Here is an 18514-nt window from a genome sequence, read left to right as displayed (position 1 = left end):
CAGGAATTAAGGTCCACAATCAAGGATCTCATTAAATTAAAAAGGTTCTGTATAACAAAAGAAATAACCAAGGAAGTGAAGAGAAAACCCATAGAGTGGGAGAAAATCTTCACCAGAAACACATTTGATGGATGTTTGACATTCAGAATTTATAAAGAACTCAAAAAACAATTAAGAAAACAAATCAACCAATTAAAGATGGGCTAAGATTCTGAACAGAGTTCTCAAAAGAAGAAATAACATTGATAAAAAGACATTTAAAATGCTAAGATCAAGAGAACAAATGATACCAAATGCTGGAAAGCATGTAAGGAAGGGAGAATGCTCATTCACTGCTGGTGGGATTATAAGCTCATGCAAACTCTATGCAAACAGTGTGGGGAACTCTTAAAAAAAAACTTTTTAAAAAAGCATAGAGATTATCAGTCTACAGAATGCTGTTCCTTGGACAGGGCTCCTATATTAAACTTTTTCCATGTAGGCCACAGGGACCATTGTGGAATAAGGGGTGGAAAGATTGTGAGAGCCAGGGAAATGGTGCATGACCCTATGGAAATAGAATCCCACAAGCTCCTGGGATGCTGCTCATATGAACCTACAGCAATCGTGTTGCACAATACCCATGTGAACTCAAGCAAACAAAAACCCAGCACAGAACTGGGGAAATGGACACCAGACCCGAATTTTAGCTGAAGAACTATTGGCAACTTATTACTGCTGGATGAGTAAGAGCTGATATTCCTAAAGCAAGGTGCTCTAGATACGTTAACTAGAACTCAGTAGATGATCTTGCACTTAGCAATGTCTGGGGACACTAACTTGGCACAATAGGCCTTAACACAAATGACAAAAACGCATTAATTCCAGTTGGGGAGTGCTATGGGAGAGTACAGGTGGGGACAGGAGTATAAAGATGATTGAGATTGATTGAGATATTCTGTATGAAATACACAAAAAAATCAATTAAAATTTTTTTACATTATAAATGAACCTACCATATGACCTGGTTATACCGCTCCTTAGCATATACCCAAAGGACTCATCCTATTGCAGACATACTTGTTCTTCCATGTTTATTTCTGCCCTTTTCACAATAGCTAGAGATGGAAGCAACCTAAGTGTCCCTCAACTGATGAGTGGATAATGAAAATGTGGTACATTCATGCAAATACACAATTGAAATTGTGGGACAATTACAAATTACACAATTTTCTTGACAATTCTTTCTTTTTATAGGTATCAATTGTTTGTTTCTTTTTTATTATTGAATATTTATTTATCAATTTACCTGGTAATGGACATTTATTCTCTTCTCAGCTTTTGACAATTTAGAAAATAACAAATATTAACAGTGTGTCTATGACTTTTTGAAAAATAAATAATTTATTGAGAATGTCATACATGCATACAAGGTATTTTGATCAAATCCATGCCCACTCTCTCCCCTCTAACTCCTCCCATATCTCCCCATCACTTTTTTTCTGAAAACTTCATCTACTCTTTCTTCTTCTTTGATTTATTTATTTTTATGCGGCTTTTGGCTACTCTAACATTACACCCTCTGAAGAGGTGACCCTAAAATCTTTTAAGGATTAGATACAAGCTTCCAAATACTTTCAACATTTTTGGCCTTTGGAATAAAATATGTTCCAAAGAGGCCCAAGGACATTTTGACTTTTAACCAAGAAACTAAATAAGCTTTGGATCTCAAATAAAAACTAGATATAATGTGACATTAAAAATTATAAGTTACTTTATATAATTTGTCCTTCTCTAGCTCATGTTTTGTTTTCTTACATTTTCTGAGAATTTTCTTCATTATGTTTTCATATGCAATTTACATGTCTGTGTTATAATTGAGAGTATTTTTTAATACTCTCAATTTTCTCTTGACTCACTATTTTTTATATTTATCTTAAATTAACTACTGAAGAAAACTAATACTGTGCTTATTTGTTCTTTTTTGACTTTTTAAAGAAATTTATTATGCATGTATACTTTCAGTTCAGTTTTATTTCTGGATTTGTTATAATGTCAATATTTTATATGTCATACAAGTACAGATCAACTGACTTAACAAATTTTTCAAAATGCCTACACTTATTCCACCCAATTTTGTAATTTTTTCAGATCTTTTATAAATGTTACAGTTTATAGTTATGATTAATTTACTTACAGATAAGAGTCATTTTTATAAAAGTCAATGATTCTACATATAAATCAAATTATGCTGATTACGTAGGCCTTTTCCTGAATTAAATAGCAAAAGAAATCATGAAACACTTCAGACAGAAAATTGATTTTTGAAATGATAGTACAAAATATTAGATGATTGGTACTAATATATTCATACTAACTCATTTTATTATTCAAAGTTTTATAGCAATATTGCTTAATGTTATTGCATACATTTTAAGTAAGATTTCTTGATTCTCAGTTTCCTTAAGACTTATTTTTTAAAAATAACCTTAATTCTTTTACAGGATTAATGAATCAACCCCCCACTGTACAGTAAGCATGATGTGTTTTTATTAATATAGCATATACTATAGGCTCTGAAACCCTCCCAATACTGTAGATTATCTGTTGCAACCACACAGATTCACTCTTGCTATGAATTATGTGCAAAATTCTAATATTTGTAAAAAAAATTAAGATTTTGAAGTGACAACCTTCAACTTGGATGAGTATTATTACTGAGTGATCTGTCAATTCAGACAGCAAAGTTGTGCATTCTATAAGGTACCATGATCATGTGTGATACAGCAATTGATAGTCCTAAAACAGTGAGAAGATGTTTTGAGAAGAATGGGAATTCACTGATTCCTCATGGTGTACACTAGTTTAACGCAGCATTATGAGGATGTGAGATTACAGGGGTTATCAAATAAACACTGGAATAGTCATTCAACAGAAGTGAGTGAGTGTGTGCTTAAATTCTTGAGCAGTTATGCAGATATTAATGTTCTAAATGCTGAGAAACACTTAAATCATAAAGTTAAACTTAAAATACATGCCATGTATAAGATCGTGTTCTTGCATAGAAAGATGGAAAGTGAAGAAATATGTAAATAAAGAAATGAATGGTACGTAATACATAAAATAAATAGTTGGTCCCATTGTTCTAAGTGAGGAAAATAAAAGATGATACCAGGTTTTGCAAATGTGGAGATATGCCATTTTGGCAAAGAAGGCCTTAAAGCTAAGCAAACCATAAAAACTAATAAGATACTGAGGGAATTCCATGGATTTGAATCAGAGATTAGATAGGAGAGTAATTGCGTATACAAGGAGTCAGAAGTGGGATCGTTTTCACTATGTCTTTGGAAGAATGATTGAAGTATGAATTGACCAGAACAAAGGCACAGATACAGAATACTAAATTTAACCAGAAAAATTGAGTGGGAATGGACTATACTAAGTAAGTATCAGCAAAAGTTATTTTTTGTTGTTATTAGTGACATATTAAATAATTGAAATGCTTGGGGCAGGGCAATAACATAATATAAAATTTAATCTATAATTATTTTTCTGGCTACCATCTGAAGACTATACATTCATGCAAGGAATAGAAGCAGGATTATTAGCTAGAAAAATACAATTCTAATAGATAGGAGGCAGCAAATCTTGTTTCAAGATTGCAACATGGATTGCCATTAGGCGTAATGTATGCTAATTGCACATAGCTTAGGAAAAGGGATTTACTGAAGGAATCTTCTGAATATTAGAACATTAGAAAAGTTTGAAACACCTTCTAGGGTCTCCATCTGATATACTAGAAAAATAGACATGCCATTTGTTTTGTTAAAGAGTAGGAAAAAGTAATTCATAGAGAAGATAAAATGTTAACTTTTTGTATGTATAAATTTAGATTCTTGTCTGGTACCCATCCATAAGGGGATATTAACAGCAAAATAGATATGAGAGGAATGAAGCAACATACAAAATAGTGAAAAGAGATGGGTTATGTGGGCAGTCACAGTAGACAAAAAAGAAATATGAAGCTTGATCCTTGAGGACCATTATGTTCAGAGACACACATAGGAAAAGGATATGAAGCCTTAGAGCTCAAATTTCAGAAATTATCATTGTATTTTATTCTAGGTTATAATTCTTCTTTTGCAGTATCACTGCTCAAATTATTAAAATGTTTTCTGTGAATCAAAGTGCTTTCACTACCATTATATAAAATGACATATAATATTATGGTGTGTTTTGTTATAAGAGGAAAATAAATACGAAATAAAAGTGTCCATAGTATCATCACTGTGAGTCAATTTGCCATTTGAACTGTGGCATCTGACACAAAGCACATGAAATACATAATAACTAATAAAATAAATTTAATAGTTTGTTATTACTATTTATTTTAATTTTCAAATTTTTATTATTTTTTAAATTTTTATGTGTACGAATGTGTTGCCTGCTTGTATGTAAGCACACCTGTGTTATGCAGTGTCGACAGAGGTCAGAAGAGGGCGTTGGATCCCCTGGAACTGGAGTTTCGATGGCTGCTAACTGCCTTTTGGGTGCTGGAAATTTAATTCAGGTCCTATGCAAGAGCAGCCAGTGATCGTAACCCCTGAAACATCTCTCCAGTTCCTGGTTTTTACTATTTTAATCAGTTTCACAGTCACCCTAATCAATCCATAGTGCAATGTCACTGGCTATTCTTAACAACTAAAATATTCTTAATAAAATATTAAAATTGTCACACATGGCAATTTTCTATAACTGGTATTTTAATCATAGAATCTTAATTTAAAATTATTTTAAATGAATAAACACAATGCTCATGTAAATATCTCTTGAAAGAAAATAGTTTTCATCTATTTTTGTAACTATGTGCCAACTGAAATCATTATTGATTTTAGCTGCCAAAGAAAAAAGACCTAGTATAGATGCCTTCACTCTTGCTATATGTGAAAACTTTAACAAAACTTTTTCTTCCTAAGGATAAAGCAACAGTCTTTGCAGCATTTTTCAGCAACATAGAAAACTATAGTTCCTTAGTCACTGTCTCAATTAAAAATCTGTCAAGAATCTGAAGTTACACTATTAAATAATGGCACTCTGACCCCTACCAGGTTTAGAACAGAAATTATTTTTTGCCTCACCACAGAGAGATGTGATGAACCACATACTCCCTTAACCACCCCTTCAGTTATTGCATAACCCACAATAAGGTTATAGTTGAAAAAAATAGTGTGTTATATGAATGACCTGGAGGATGTGCCCTCGGAAAACTATCTATGATATCGAAGTACCTAAAACCCAGGAGTTTTGTGGAGGAAAGCTCAGTATTTATGAAATAATTTATCAAATGCTATTTTGCTTGGTTTTGTTTATTTTGAGACAGGGTCTCCTTGTAGCTTGAAATCTCAGAGAGATCTGCTTAACTCTGCCTCCCTAGTGCTGATATTAAAGGTATGTACCACCATGACAGACAAATGCTGCTGTCTCTAATGGTACAAATAGTAATAAAATGGAAATTATCTATGTCAGAATATTAGCTTGACAAAAATCTTCCTCATAAAATGTTTTATATACTGCACTTCTAATGATGCACATTTTACATTATTTTATCCTGTTGTGTTTTGTTGTAATGTGCCATAATATTATATCATAATTTATGCTATGTTCTATTGTGTATTTCTATTATAATTATCTACTCATAAATTAATCCTAGCACTACTTAAAATATTAATTTATTTAAAACAACCTTATATATACTTATTTGCAATGTTTTATTTTGTCAATTTAAGAAGAAAATATTGTTAAATAAAAGTATGAATAAAAACTATGTAGCCATTAAATAGGAAAGGCTTTAATGAGTTCACATATCCATCAAACAAAAAGGCTGTATCTCCTGTCTGAAAAATATTATGTGAGAAGAGAGTAGTGTATGGGAGCCACCACTTATTCCCAGTGGATTTCCAAAATCCATTCTTCTCTAAGCCCTGAAACCCCATTATTTAATTTGATATTATTTCTTTCATAATACTCTGTGCAAGTCCGTCTTCTTATTCACTAATATAGCTGCATGTTCCGATTACAGTATTTTGATCATAGACCCTCACTCAGAAGACTATATTGCTTTCCCCACATTTTCTATGTCTCACACATTTTTCTGTAATAATGACAATATACCTGTTTCCTTTGCAAGGCTTCCAATAATTGGAATGCTTTACTACAAAGAAAATATTTGGCTATAAAAAGAGAAAATGGCAGATTTGTTTTCAAACCTATGAAACTATAGGTATTACTGAGCTTATAGCATAAAATTAATCTGTTGTATAATCAAGTAATCTGTTTACATGATCAATCTCATGGTGTACTCATCTTGCTATTCCTCAAGAGTGAAAAATAGTCAAATATTTATACCTAATCATCTATCTACATATCCATATGCAAAAATAATTTTCAAATTCTAGTAGTAACCATTTCACAATTGTATTAATTTTTGTATCTTCAAAAGAAGTCTATAAATATATCACATAAAGATATCTTAGTTAGCTTTTTCTGGTCTTTGATGAAAGAAACTGCACGGAGTTTAGGAATTAAGATTCTCAGTAAAATGAAAATTTAAGCAGCATCTTCTATAATACTATGTTTCCACTTTTGTAGCAATATTGGAAATAAAATTACACTTAGACATAATTGCACACATCTTAAGAAAATCATGTTTCTAAATCTTTCAAAACTTTCTCTTCAATTTTTGGTTGTATTTCATATGAAAGAAATTTTTTACTTGATTGATAAAATACAATATTTTTAATTACCATATAAAAGTCATTGTCAATTCAAGTGTTCATGTAATAATAAATAGATGCTTTGCCTAAGTTAATAACTTTATTTACCATAAATAGTTATACTTAAGTAAATTATTTAATATATAACACATTATGATTGGGGCTGGAGAGATGTTTCAGCAGTTAAGAGTACTTGGTGCTCTTGCAGAGGATTCAGGTTCAGTTTCCAGTGCCCACATGGTGGCTTACAACCATCGTCACAGTAGTTCCAGTTCCAGGTGATCCAACACTCTATTCTGACCTCTGTAGGCACTGCATGCCATGAGCGCACTCACATACATACAGGCAATACACGAGTATACATAAAATAAAAATAGCAAATTAAATATTTTAGAAAACCATTGTGAGCGTATACTTTATTAATATAAATAGGCTTGCTATTATTCAGATACTTTGCTATTTTATTCAGTTCCCTTTCTTTCAGTCATAACATTCCATATGCATGACATTCTAATGGTCTTTTTCATGGAAGTTGATAAAGTATATACTTGAAAAGGATAAGTGTTTTAAAATAAACAGCTCAGGTTTTTTGTGTTTTTAGAAAGAAAAATGAGCAATGATCCTTATTCTCATTTTTGCAAGCTGAATATGAAAAGCTCTAAATTTTGAATTTGGTTTGTATAAACATGCTTTACAGCATACACAAGTGGAATCATTATCATAAGAATACACTGTGAAAAATGACTTTTCAAAAATAATGACCGAGTAAAGAAAGAGTGGCAGGTGGATAACACAACTGTCTAGCACCATAATGCTATTTTTATAAGCAGTGTAAATAAAAAATTCAGTCAACATTTGCTTGCTTCTTGACATCTTTCCAACAGCAGATTAAACGAAGTTTTTTTTTTTTGTTTTTGTTTTTTTTGTTTTTTTTTTTGCACCGAGTAAATGAAATGGAATAGGCTGTCAAAGTCTGTAGGAAAGATACAGAATGTTAGTGTAACTACAGAAAATATAAAACTGTCCTTGAGGTCAGAGTTGACAACCTATGCTGCCTATGTTCTGAACAAGGTTGGATCTCATTATTCTGGATTCTCATTAGTCTATGAGTTTCCACTGCAGCATCTGTCTTGGAGTGCAGTAAAATGTAACAGAATTTATGATGAAAAGGAATGATTAAGATTCAAAGGGCAAATGGGAGAAAAGGATCCTTTGGCTAGTGTGGTACTTTGAGTGAGTGTCCGCCACATGCTCCAAGTATTTGGACCCATTGTCCCCAGTTTATGAAGTTCTTTGCAGAGAGCAATATTACCTTTAGGACATATGGCCATGCTGGAGGAAGCATGTCACACAGGTTTTGAGAGTTCTGAAACCTTGTCAGATTTCCAGTTTTGATTGGCCTCCCATGTCTGCTTAAAGGTGTGAGCACTCAGCTGTCTGCTCTGACTGTACCCTACCATGCCTGCCCCACCATGATGGATTTATCCCTGTAGAACGAAAAACCCAATAAGCTCTTGCTTTAATAAGTTACCTTAGTCATGGTGTTTATCACAACAATAGAAAAATAACTAATACAGGTAAGAAATGGACTCAAATGTGTTCTGGGTCAGACCTTCAACAGCATTCAAGATAATTCTGTCCCAATTGGCAAGGAGATGTTTTGGAATTCATCCCAGTATTAACTGCACCCTAACAATACACATGATTTTCTTGATGTAATATATATTTGGATTTCATGTTCACAATTTTCTTACATAAATATATGAGAATTATTCACATTTAGGAGATACAAATCTGAATTAGAAGAGAAAAAGATTGTTTCTGTATACACTGATTTTTTTGTGTGTGGTGTCCTTGAGGGCAATTTACATATATAATATAGCAAAAGCAACATTGATAATTCTTATACTTCCTTTACTTTTAACAAATCATATATCCATCTTCAAATAAAGATTTTTTAAATATTTTATTTATTATTTTAATTTTATATGTATGAGTGTATTGCATGTATGCATGAGACTGCATCCATATCATGCAAAGCTGCTGGAAGTCAGAAAAGGGTATCAGATTTTAAATCATTCCTTTCTCTTCATTTCTTCCCACCCCTCCTTAATCCATTTGACTGACTTCTTAAGAAGTCCATCCTAGTATTGTAGTATGGAAAGGAAGTCCAAGTTCATCATGAAGTTTTCATCAGCTAGGAGGAAAAGGCACACCCCTGGATGACCAACAGCATGGACATTCTGCCAAATGTCTCTCTGCATTCCTCTTTGCTCATCTATAAATGTTCTCTGCACCCTTGAAGCCCCAAGAGGGAAATTTAAGAGGGAGAATCTCCTCTGCTTTTTCACGGCCAAGTTTGAATAAACCTTTCTCCTTCCAAAGAGTTTCTATCACCAAGGTCTTTCACAGAGTGGTGAGCAGTAAGGATCTCAGATTTTGGTAATAATTGCATTTGATTGAAAATGAAAATTTCATTCTCTCTCTCACAAACAAACTCTCCCCCCTTTTTCTCTTGTACTCCCCAATTAATATGTTTGTAACACTTTCCATACAGTAGTGCAAAGTGAAGTTCGGCAGGCATAAAGCTTTCTGCTTTCCAAAACAACCTATTAAAAATTATTTTCCTTTAAGAAATAGCAAGATTACATTGGAAGACTTTGTATAGGTTGAAGAATTTGGAAAGAGGGTGAATGGAAAACTCACATTATGGGAACAGTGATAAATTTCACACTTGTTGAAGTACAAGTATTGTTGGTAGTCACTTTATCAGTAAGCAATATTAAAAAAATTATCACAGACATATATGATAGGGTTCAAGTCTGGGCAACCCCAGACCCAGAAACCATAAGGCCCCTAGGAGGAACTAAGTAAGCCAACTACCACCCACCTGCAAGCTGTCAAAATAACTCGAGGAATTGGTGACCCAATACATTGTGATCATCAGAGCATGCTCCACAGGCTGACACACAGGTTTCCGAAGCCCTGTAGCTGCAATGGGTTCCTGGAACCCTGTTTGTAAAAAAAACATGTTTTACAGATGTTTTCCTTGATAAGTTTCACCAGGTACAGACCCCATGCCCTCCCTGAATAGCCCCAAACAGCAGAAAAATATTCTCTTTTTCTTCATTCTCTTCCCTTTAAAAGCTTCCCCTCTGTAGCCATTAGGCTGCTGGTTTCACTCACTCCTACGTTGAGTCCCAGTCCTCCTAACCCCAAAATAAACTCTCACTTTGCCAGAGTCCTCTCTGTTTCTGTTTCATGGTAATCCCAACCCCTGTCACTTTTTTTTTCCAACAATATAGAATTTTGAATATATATTTTAAGATATAATTACTTATTTTTAGTGAAGATATATCAGTTTCATTAACAGAACTCTCTCTCTCTCTCTCTCTCTGAAAACTTCTCAGACTGTAATTTTTATCTCTAGAAGTTCAGTTAGGGCATAGGTGAAGGCATACTGGGGCTGCAGAGGAGTAATAGAAAAATAATGGGAAATCTGTTGGTGATGGGCAGAGGGAGAGGTTCAACATCAAGGCCTGGATCCCAGGACTGTGTAGAGTGAGGGCCATAGGTGGTCCTCAGGGAAGGTGAGAGGTCCATTGCAGAGAATCAGTCCTCCCAAGATCAGAATCTGCAAATAACAGAGGCCTCCCCCATTCCTAGTATAAGAGGAAAAGCCTTTGCCATGCACAAACTGGGACCTCAGGGGAGGAGGCTGTGAGGAATGTAGTGACGCAGAGAAGACTGAACCTCCTGCCCAATATCAGTAAGATTTTCATTCTCCTCTCTGGGACACTGTTAGCCTACCACCAAAGGAATGTGGAACTGTGGCTCATGGAGGGGACCAAAGGTCCTTGTGTGGACTCATTTGGGGAACTGCAGCTCCAGCTCACAGGAGAGGAAAACAACTCTAGCTTATGGGAGTGGGGGACCACAGCTCAGGCTCACAGGAGGAAACCACAGCTCTAGTTCACAGGAGCAGACCATGGCTCTAATTTACAAGAGGATACCAAAGCTCCATCCTCACAGGAATGGACCACATTGCCAGGTATGTGGGAAGAGACCACATGAGCTTCATTTTTATTAACATCCAGGAATTAAATATAACTCATATTTACTCTTCTTTTGAATGTTGAAAAATGGTACTATAATCTCTTCTATCATAATAACTTGTGAAGACCTCTGGATATGTATGTCTAGAACATCAGTCAATGATGTCTTGTCTGTCTCATATCTGTCTCCTAACAGAAAAACTCCATTCACCGTTTCCCTACTTTTCGGTGTCTCTGAGGATCTGCATGTTTGTGTTTGTGTGTATGAGTAGGATGATACTTGATAAGTTTCCAGTGTTTTGTTCATATTCATTTAAAGTGGTCTAAGACAGAGAATATTAACAACAAAACTGACCATTATTGAGCTAATTTTATTGAAAAAGGACATCTAATACACAAATTAAAATTTTAGAATGAATATAGTTAGAAATTCTGATTTTATGAGACACCTATACTAAAGAGAAAATGAAAATAGGTATTGATTAAATAGAAAAGTTGTTATGAAAATATTTATAGAAATCACTTGATCATATTAATATAAACATATACACATTTAAAACCATTTAAATACATGAGGAATATAAAATATTATGTAGTAAAATTATTAAATGAATGCAAAAGAAAATATTTGTATGAAGAATCACAAACCTAAGTATGCCAATGACTAATGAACATCATGTAAAAATAGATGAGTCAATTATCATTACAGAATAAATGACTTCATATTACTGTCAAAGACAAGAAAGGAAAATGTAATTCATTCGGAAGGTCAATAATAGAATCACCACTATGGCTGTGATATTGGTCTGGGTGCAAAGGATCAGAAGCAGTGGGGAGTCTGGGTCAAGAGGGCAATCCAGAGGTCTGGGGTGCCAAAAGAAGAAATGGGCCAGTGTCCAGGACAGTAGGAGAGATGGTGTAGCTGAGCTGCGAGGGAGAAAGTGGTTGTGGGAGTCAAGGCACCAGCTCTAGATTTCTTATGATACCTAATATAATTTAAAGGAAATGCAAGCAATTACTTAAGAACAATGATGAGAAAGATGTTTAATAAAAACATATTCATTTAGAATAGGTTTTGATCTGTGATTGGTTGAATCTGAGGTAAAGGAACTTACAATTAAGAAGGGGTGACCATATGGTTTTTTTTAATTATTTTTATTTATTTAAAATTTATTTTTTTGTATTTATCATCCTTGTTTATTTTGACTTATTCATCATACTCAAGATGTTTATAATACATTTCTAACTTTTGGATTATTATTAAACTTAGAAGTGACATATACCTTTCCTCAGAAAACTGTCAACACAGGAAAGCTGACAGCCAGATCTTCTAATACGATATCACAGTTTGTTTTTAATTGGGCTTTTAAAATGTCATACAGTAGTTCCCAGTCACATCCAGACCCCCTCCTCCATGCATATTTCCCCCCTCACACCCACACCCACAGAACCTATTCACTCTGCCATACAATCTGAGTCCTATTCATATTCATTCAGGTGTTTGTACCCAAATGTCCTTCACAGTAAGTGTGTCCACTGGAATCTAGTCAGCCCATCCATGGTTGTATGTAAATCATACTCTCCCTCACCCTGTAGCAACAAGTATCAAATAGTTCTTGATCTAGTGCTGACCCGCCACCTATTTCTCAAGTCCACTTTGGGCCCTTGTTTACTTGAGCTGACCTGGGTCCTGTGTTGGATGTCACCACTGCTGCAGGCACATATGAGCAAGCCTCCATTGGCCTGGAAGCCCCACTTCATACATACATGAATCAACCCTGATTCTTACAATCTTTCTGCCTCCTCTTCTGCAATAGTCCCATGCTTTATATGATTTTTAGATCTTTAGATCCAAACTTTCTTGTTTACTTCTGGTACAGAACTGATGCTTGGAAACACTTCTAACTTTGGGTTAGGGAGATGTTTCAGCAGACAAGAGTACTTGTTATGCAAGCAGAAGGACCCAAGTTCAAATTACCAGTACCCATGTGTAAAATAAGTTCACAAGCCTGTAATCTCATCATAGTGAAGAACGGAGACAAGAGGATTATAGAACTTGCTGGTACCTGCATAGCTCCATGTTCATCTTATTTTTGCTGTGAAATCAAGTGAATGAAGTGTAAATGTACATCACTACCTCGAGGCAGAGGTAAATGGACCCCTAATTGGGAGCTCACCATTTACAAGCTTTGGTTATTTAACACAACTTCAGGCATGAGCTATTTTGAAGCATTAAAATAGGAAGTTGTGTGTCAAGGACTAAGAGCCTTATGTGGAATCTAACAGCATGGGATTCCTATATAGGCAGAGTGACCATGTCTGAAATGACTTTTAAAAACAAAGTGCATCTTTGGTCCTTCACTAGGAAAAAATAAATTTTTGTGATAATAGGTTCAAGACAAAGAAAATGCAGAAGGTAGTATCCAGACAATATATGTGGGAACAAAACATCTTGGCCTTTTGAAAACCTGTTATGCTGTCATGAAACATTGTCAGAGATAAATGGCTACAGAAAACCTGAATCGGCATGAAATAAGATATTTTGAGGGCTATTGAACGTTATTCCTTTTTGTGGAAATAGGGCAAGGTTATTTAGCACAGGTGTTTCAGTAATTGTGATACATTAGCAGTATTAGCTGTGTTCAATGGCCCTCAAACTTGTTCTGCCACCTGTGTGTGAAATGGCCTAACATTAATAAAATGACATCTGACGAGAAACATGTACGGCAGAATTAAGTTCAAAACTCATTTGTTGTAAAATTGTCATATTTTGTTAAATAAAATTCGTCCCCTGCATTTTTTCTGAAAACAAAGTAATTAAAAGTATAGAAAAATAAATTACGCTAATCTCTCAATCAACAGGGGGAAAATAACATATAGGAACAACCGATTTTATATATTGCAATATAAGAGAAAGAAGATTTCTAGTGTTGAAGGTACATCCAAGATTCAAAGCTTCTCTTATACTGATAGACCATACAGCAATCTGTGAGATACAGTCCCGAAGGTCTTGAGCCAGCTAGCTCAGTGTGACCTCAAAAGAGCATTCCAGGAACAATCTTTACATTCATGATTTCAGTCATTGATCAGGTGACTAATGATTCACACATTACTTATAGGACACTTTAAAATATATTATTTAACATTTTTTATTATTATATGTGTATGAGTGTATTGTCTCCATGTATGTAAGTGTACCCATGTCATGCAATGCCCACAGAGTTCAGAAGAGGACATCAGATTCCCTGGAACTGGAGTTACAGACATTTGTGAGACACCATGAGGGTCCTGGGAATCAAACCCAGGTCCTCTGCAAGAACAACCCGTGTTCTTAATCACTCAAACACCTCTCCAGCTCCATAAAATAATTTTTAGAAGTATTTATTAAACTATTAGTGCTCAGTGTTTACATTTGAAGAGAACATAAATGTTACATGCTGCTGCTAAAAATATTATCCAAACGAGGTAAAATATTTGGCCTCTTTATTTTTTATTTTTTAAGAGTTTTTGAAAATTATAAACACAAATATTGTATTTGCACTATTTCTACCCCTCCTAGTCCCCCAACTAATCCTCCTATATATATATATATTATTTTTTTCATTTAGTGGTGCTTGTGTGCACCTGTATTTAGGATTGATCATTTTGGTTTAGATAACTTCTCAGGGATGTAGTTCCTGGAGAAAAATGAATCTCTCTCACCATCCATTAATTATTTGTAGCTCTGCATCTTGAGGTGGGACCCCACAATATTTCCCACCTTCACCTTGATATATTAACTGTTTTTGCCATTACCTGTATCTTGTGGAGCTTCCTTATCATGTCTAGAATTCATTAACTACCAGCAGGCATCTCACCATTCTGGTTCTTACAATCCTTCCAAGTGATCTTTCACAATGTTCCCTGAGGCTTAAGTATAAGGTTCATTGTAGCTGTATCACTTAGGGTTGGGAACCCCACAGTTACTTATTCTCTGTATTTTTTTATCAGTTCTGGGATTTTGTAATAGAATACATCTATTTCAAAAAGAATATTCTCTGATGAGTTGTAAAAGTTACAGTTGTCTGTAAATATGACTTAGACAGCTATGGATTTTGGCACAGATAATGGTACCAGACATGAGTTCCATCTTGTGGCAAACACTTGAAATCCAACAGAAAGTGGTTGGTACTCCCATAATATTCATGCCACTGTTGTACTATTTGACAAATCTTGCCAGGCAGTTGTTATTTTGGCTATAAAGGGTCACAGTTGAATAAATATGATGATTGGATTTCTTTTGTCTCCTGGTAGCATGCTAAGAACCTTCAAGCACTATGAAAGCTAGCCAGTAGAATTGAAGCTTCTAGGTCAGTACTGCCATGATTTCTCCATGTCCTATGACTCAAGTATGTTGTGACTTCAGCAATAGGGTCTCCCCAATAAGTTCTAGAGATTAATTAAAAAATAATTGCAATAGCCTGTAATGTTTGTGGGGGTCTGTAATGACTAATAACTCTAAAAGAGATAACCCATACTTTGCACTGAACTTTTTATTTGATGTCTGGGAATGGCATCGTCTCTCTGAGTAGGGTAACACTTTTTAAATTCCTTTTATATTTGTATATATTTTAGAAATCTTCAGTTGTAGGTTTCCATGTGGTTCTTCAAAGGTCTTTATTGTTAGCTATCCCTTCCCTCATTCCCTTCTCTATCCTTCCCTCTCATCTCCTAGTCTATTGAAACATTCCTGTACCATTATTCATCCCCCTCTCACCATTTAAACCACCTGTTTTCTACCCCACATCTCTTTAAATGCCCATTATACCTTGCTAGTTTCTGGACTTCTATGGGCACTTCCATTCAAATGCATATATATACATGTGTGTGTGTGTGTGTGTGTGTGTGTGTGTGTGTGTGCAACATTCATCTGAAAGAGAACAAGCAGCATTACCAGTTATATTCGTGTACTTGGAAATTTTATTCATAATTTCATTTTTTCTCAACAGTTGAACATTATTGCATTTTATTAACCATTCATCAGTTGATGGACATTTACACTGTTTCCATGTCCTGGCTCTGATGGATCACCATTTAACATAGTTGAACAAGAACTTTCTGTAGTAAAATACAGAGTTATTTGGGAATATACCCAAGGTGACACAGTTAGGTCATATGGTAGATCTATTGATACCTTTGTGAGAGGCTTCCATACTGATTTCTATATTGACTGTATGAGTGTTCACACCCATGAATAGTGAATAAGTGTTCTCTCCCCATACCAAAGCCAGAGTTTGTTCCCATTTGCTTTTTTATCTTAGTTTGTCTTACTGGGGAAAAGACAAAATTTCAAAGTAGCTTTAATTTGCATTTCTATAACAGTTAAGGATGCTGAATATTATCTTTTAATATTTCTCAACCAGCATAGTGGCACATACCTTTAATCCCAGCACTTGGGAGGCAAGGGCAGGCAGATATCTGTGTGTTCAAGGCCAGCCTGGTCTACATAGTGGGTTCCAGGTCTGCTGGGGCTATAGGAAGACCCTGTCTCAAAAAGACCAAACAAATATATTTGTCAGCCATTGGTATGTCTTCTTTTGAGAACTCTCTGTTTAGCTCCATGACCATTTTTTAAGTTACGTTTTTCTTTTTCTAATGTTTAGTTTTTCAGTTATTTATGCATTCAAGATGTTAGCCCTCTGTGTACAGCTATTACCAATTTCTCCAACTCTATAACCTGCTTCTTAACTCAAATGATGGTATACTGTTCAGAAGATTTTTATTTTAGGGTAAGGTGATCTCATTTGTCAGTTGTTGCTCTTAATGCCTGCACTGTCAGGGTACTGTTCAGAGAGCACTTTCCTCTTCACATTAATTGAAAGACACTCTCTACTTTCTTCACTAACAGATAGATGGTATCAGATTTTATGATGAAGTGCTTGATCCATTTGAGATTGAGTTTTGTGCAGGATGATAGGCAAATATTTCTTTCATTCTTCATCATGTATTGTCCATTTAACAAACACCATGTGTTAAAGATGTTGTCTTTTCTCTGGTGTTTATTTGAGCCTATTTGACAAAAGTCATGTGACTGTAGGAGTGCGGGTTTATAGATGGTTCTTCATTTTGATTCCATTGATTGATAAGTATGTTTTTATGAAAGTACCATGCTGGGATTTTTTAAAAATATTTTCTTTGATGCACTTTATTTTTTATGTATACTTTGAGTTTTGTGGATTTCATATAATAGATTTTAATCAAATTTCTGCCACCCTCCCCAATCTGAACCCATCCAGACCTTCTCCCACTGGATTTCTTGTATGCTGTCATTATGTTAAGTCCTATCCAATCAAGCATTTGTACCTAGATATCCCTCGATGCAAGTTCATTCTCTGGAGTCTAGTCAGCCTGTCTAGAGTCACTCTCTTAAAGAAGCCCTACTCTTCATCACCCCACAGTAATCAGTTGCCAATAGTTCCTCAGGTAAGGTTTGGGCCTGCTGCCCATTTCCTCAGTTCTATGTTGGAGTTTTGTCTAGTTGAGTCAGCATGGGTAATGTGCATGCATCACCATTTTTGCTACTTTATATGAGCAAGTTCCCAGAGGTCTGAAAGCCTGTTTCCTTGTGTTCATATACCAACCCTGACTCTTATGATCTCTCTGCTCTCTTCCACAATGGTCTCTGAGCCATGGGTGGGTGAATTTTGATATAGTATCGAAGTCCTATCCAGGAAGACATACTCTACAGTTTCCTTACTCTCTACACATTGGCTAGTTGTGACCTATGTGCATCACACACTGTTTATGAGGAAACTTCACTGGTGAGTGTTTAGAGATGTATTAGTGCTCTCTACCCCTTGTTCCACTATATTCTGCTAACCTTAGGAGTAGTGGTTCCTCTCTAATGTGTCGCTTAGGGCAGAGTATCTCTCTGACATATATTCTATATGTCTGACCAGTTGTGGAACTCTGTAGCAGCCTCCATCTGTAAGAAAAAGAAGCTTCTTTAATGAGTGTTGTACATTATACATTTTTGTAAATATAAGTCTCCATATTTAGTGTATGGCAAGAAATTTCATTTGTCTGCAGATACGACAAAGATAGGATTTTCTCTAGGGTCTATATCCTAATTTGGCTCTATTTATAGTGCCACCCATGATTTCCCTCCCATTGAGAGGGCTTTAAGTCCAATTAAATAGCCATTGATTACCCTGAAGATAAAAGTAGCACTACTGCATCAATAGATAGTTTGTGGTGCTCATTTTTGTGGTTATTGGACTTTATAGCTGTGATGGATCATTGATTGATTTTTCTTCCTTGGCAGCTTGCATAGTATCTTCTAGAACTATGAGAGCTAGTCTTCGGGAAGGAGGCTTCCAGTTCAGATACAGCTCTATTGCTCCAAATCTTGTGTCTTAACTACATCCTGTCTTCAGCCATTGGGTCTTACCTTCAAGTTCTGGGAGGTAATCAATGTCTGTGGCAATAGATTGTGTTACTTTAGGAGTTTCTTGTACTCCTTGACTAACAACTGGAAGGAAGGCTTTTCTTGCCTGACTCTCTGTTCCTCGTTTATGCAGCCTGCAGGTATACACATTCACTCATGTTCAGAAATTGTGTGGGTATTTTACAGGGGGCTTTGAGTTAATACATTTCCCTCTGGCTTTTCTATGCCCCTAAGCTTTATCTCTCCCCTCTCTCTCCTTTCTAATCTCTCCTCCTTCCCCA

Source organism: Nannospalax galili, unplaced genomic scaffold (genome assembly GCF_000622305.1).
Source record: "Nannospalax galili isolate Female #2095 unplaced genomic scaffold, S.galili_v1.0 scaffold227, whole genome shotgun sequence".
In the NCBI taxonomy this organism is placed as follows: Eukaryota; Metazoa; Chordata; class Mammalia; order Rodentia; family Spalacidae; genus Nannospalax; species Nannospalax galili.
The sequence above is the reverse complement of the archived record's forward strand: the minus strand, read 5'-3'. Positions refer to the sequence as shown.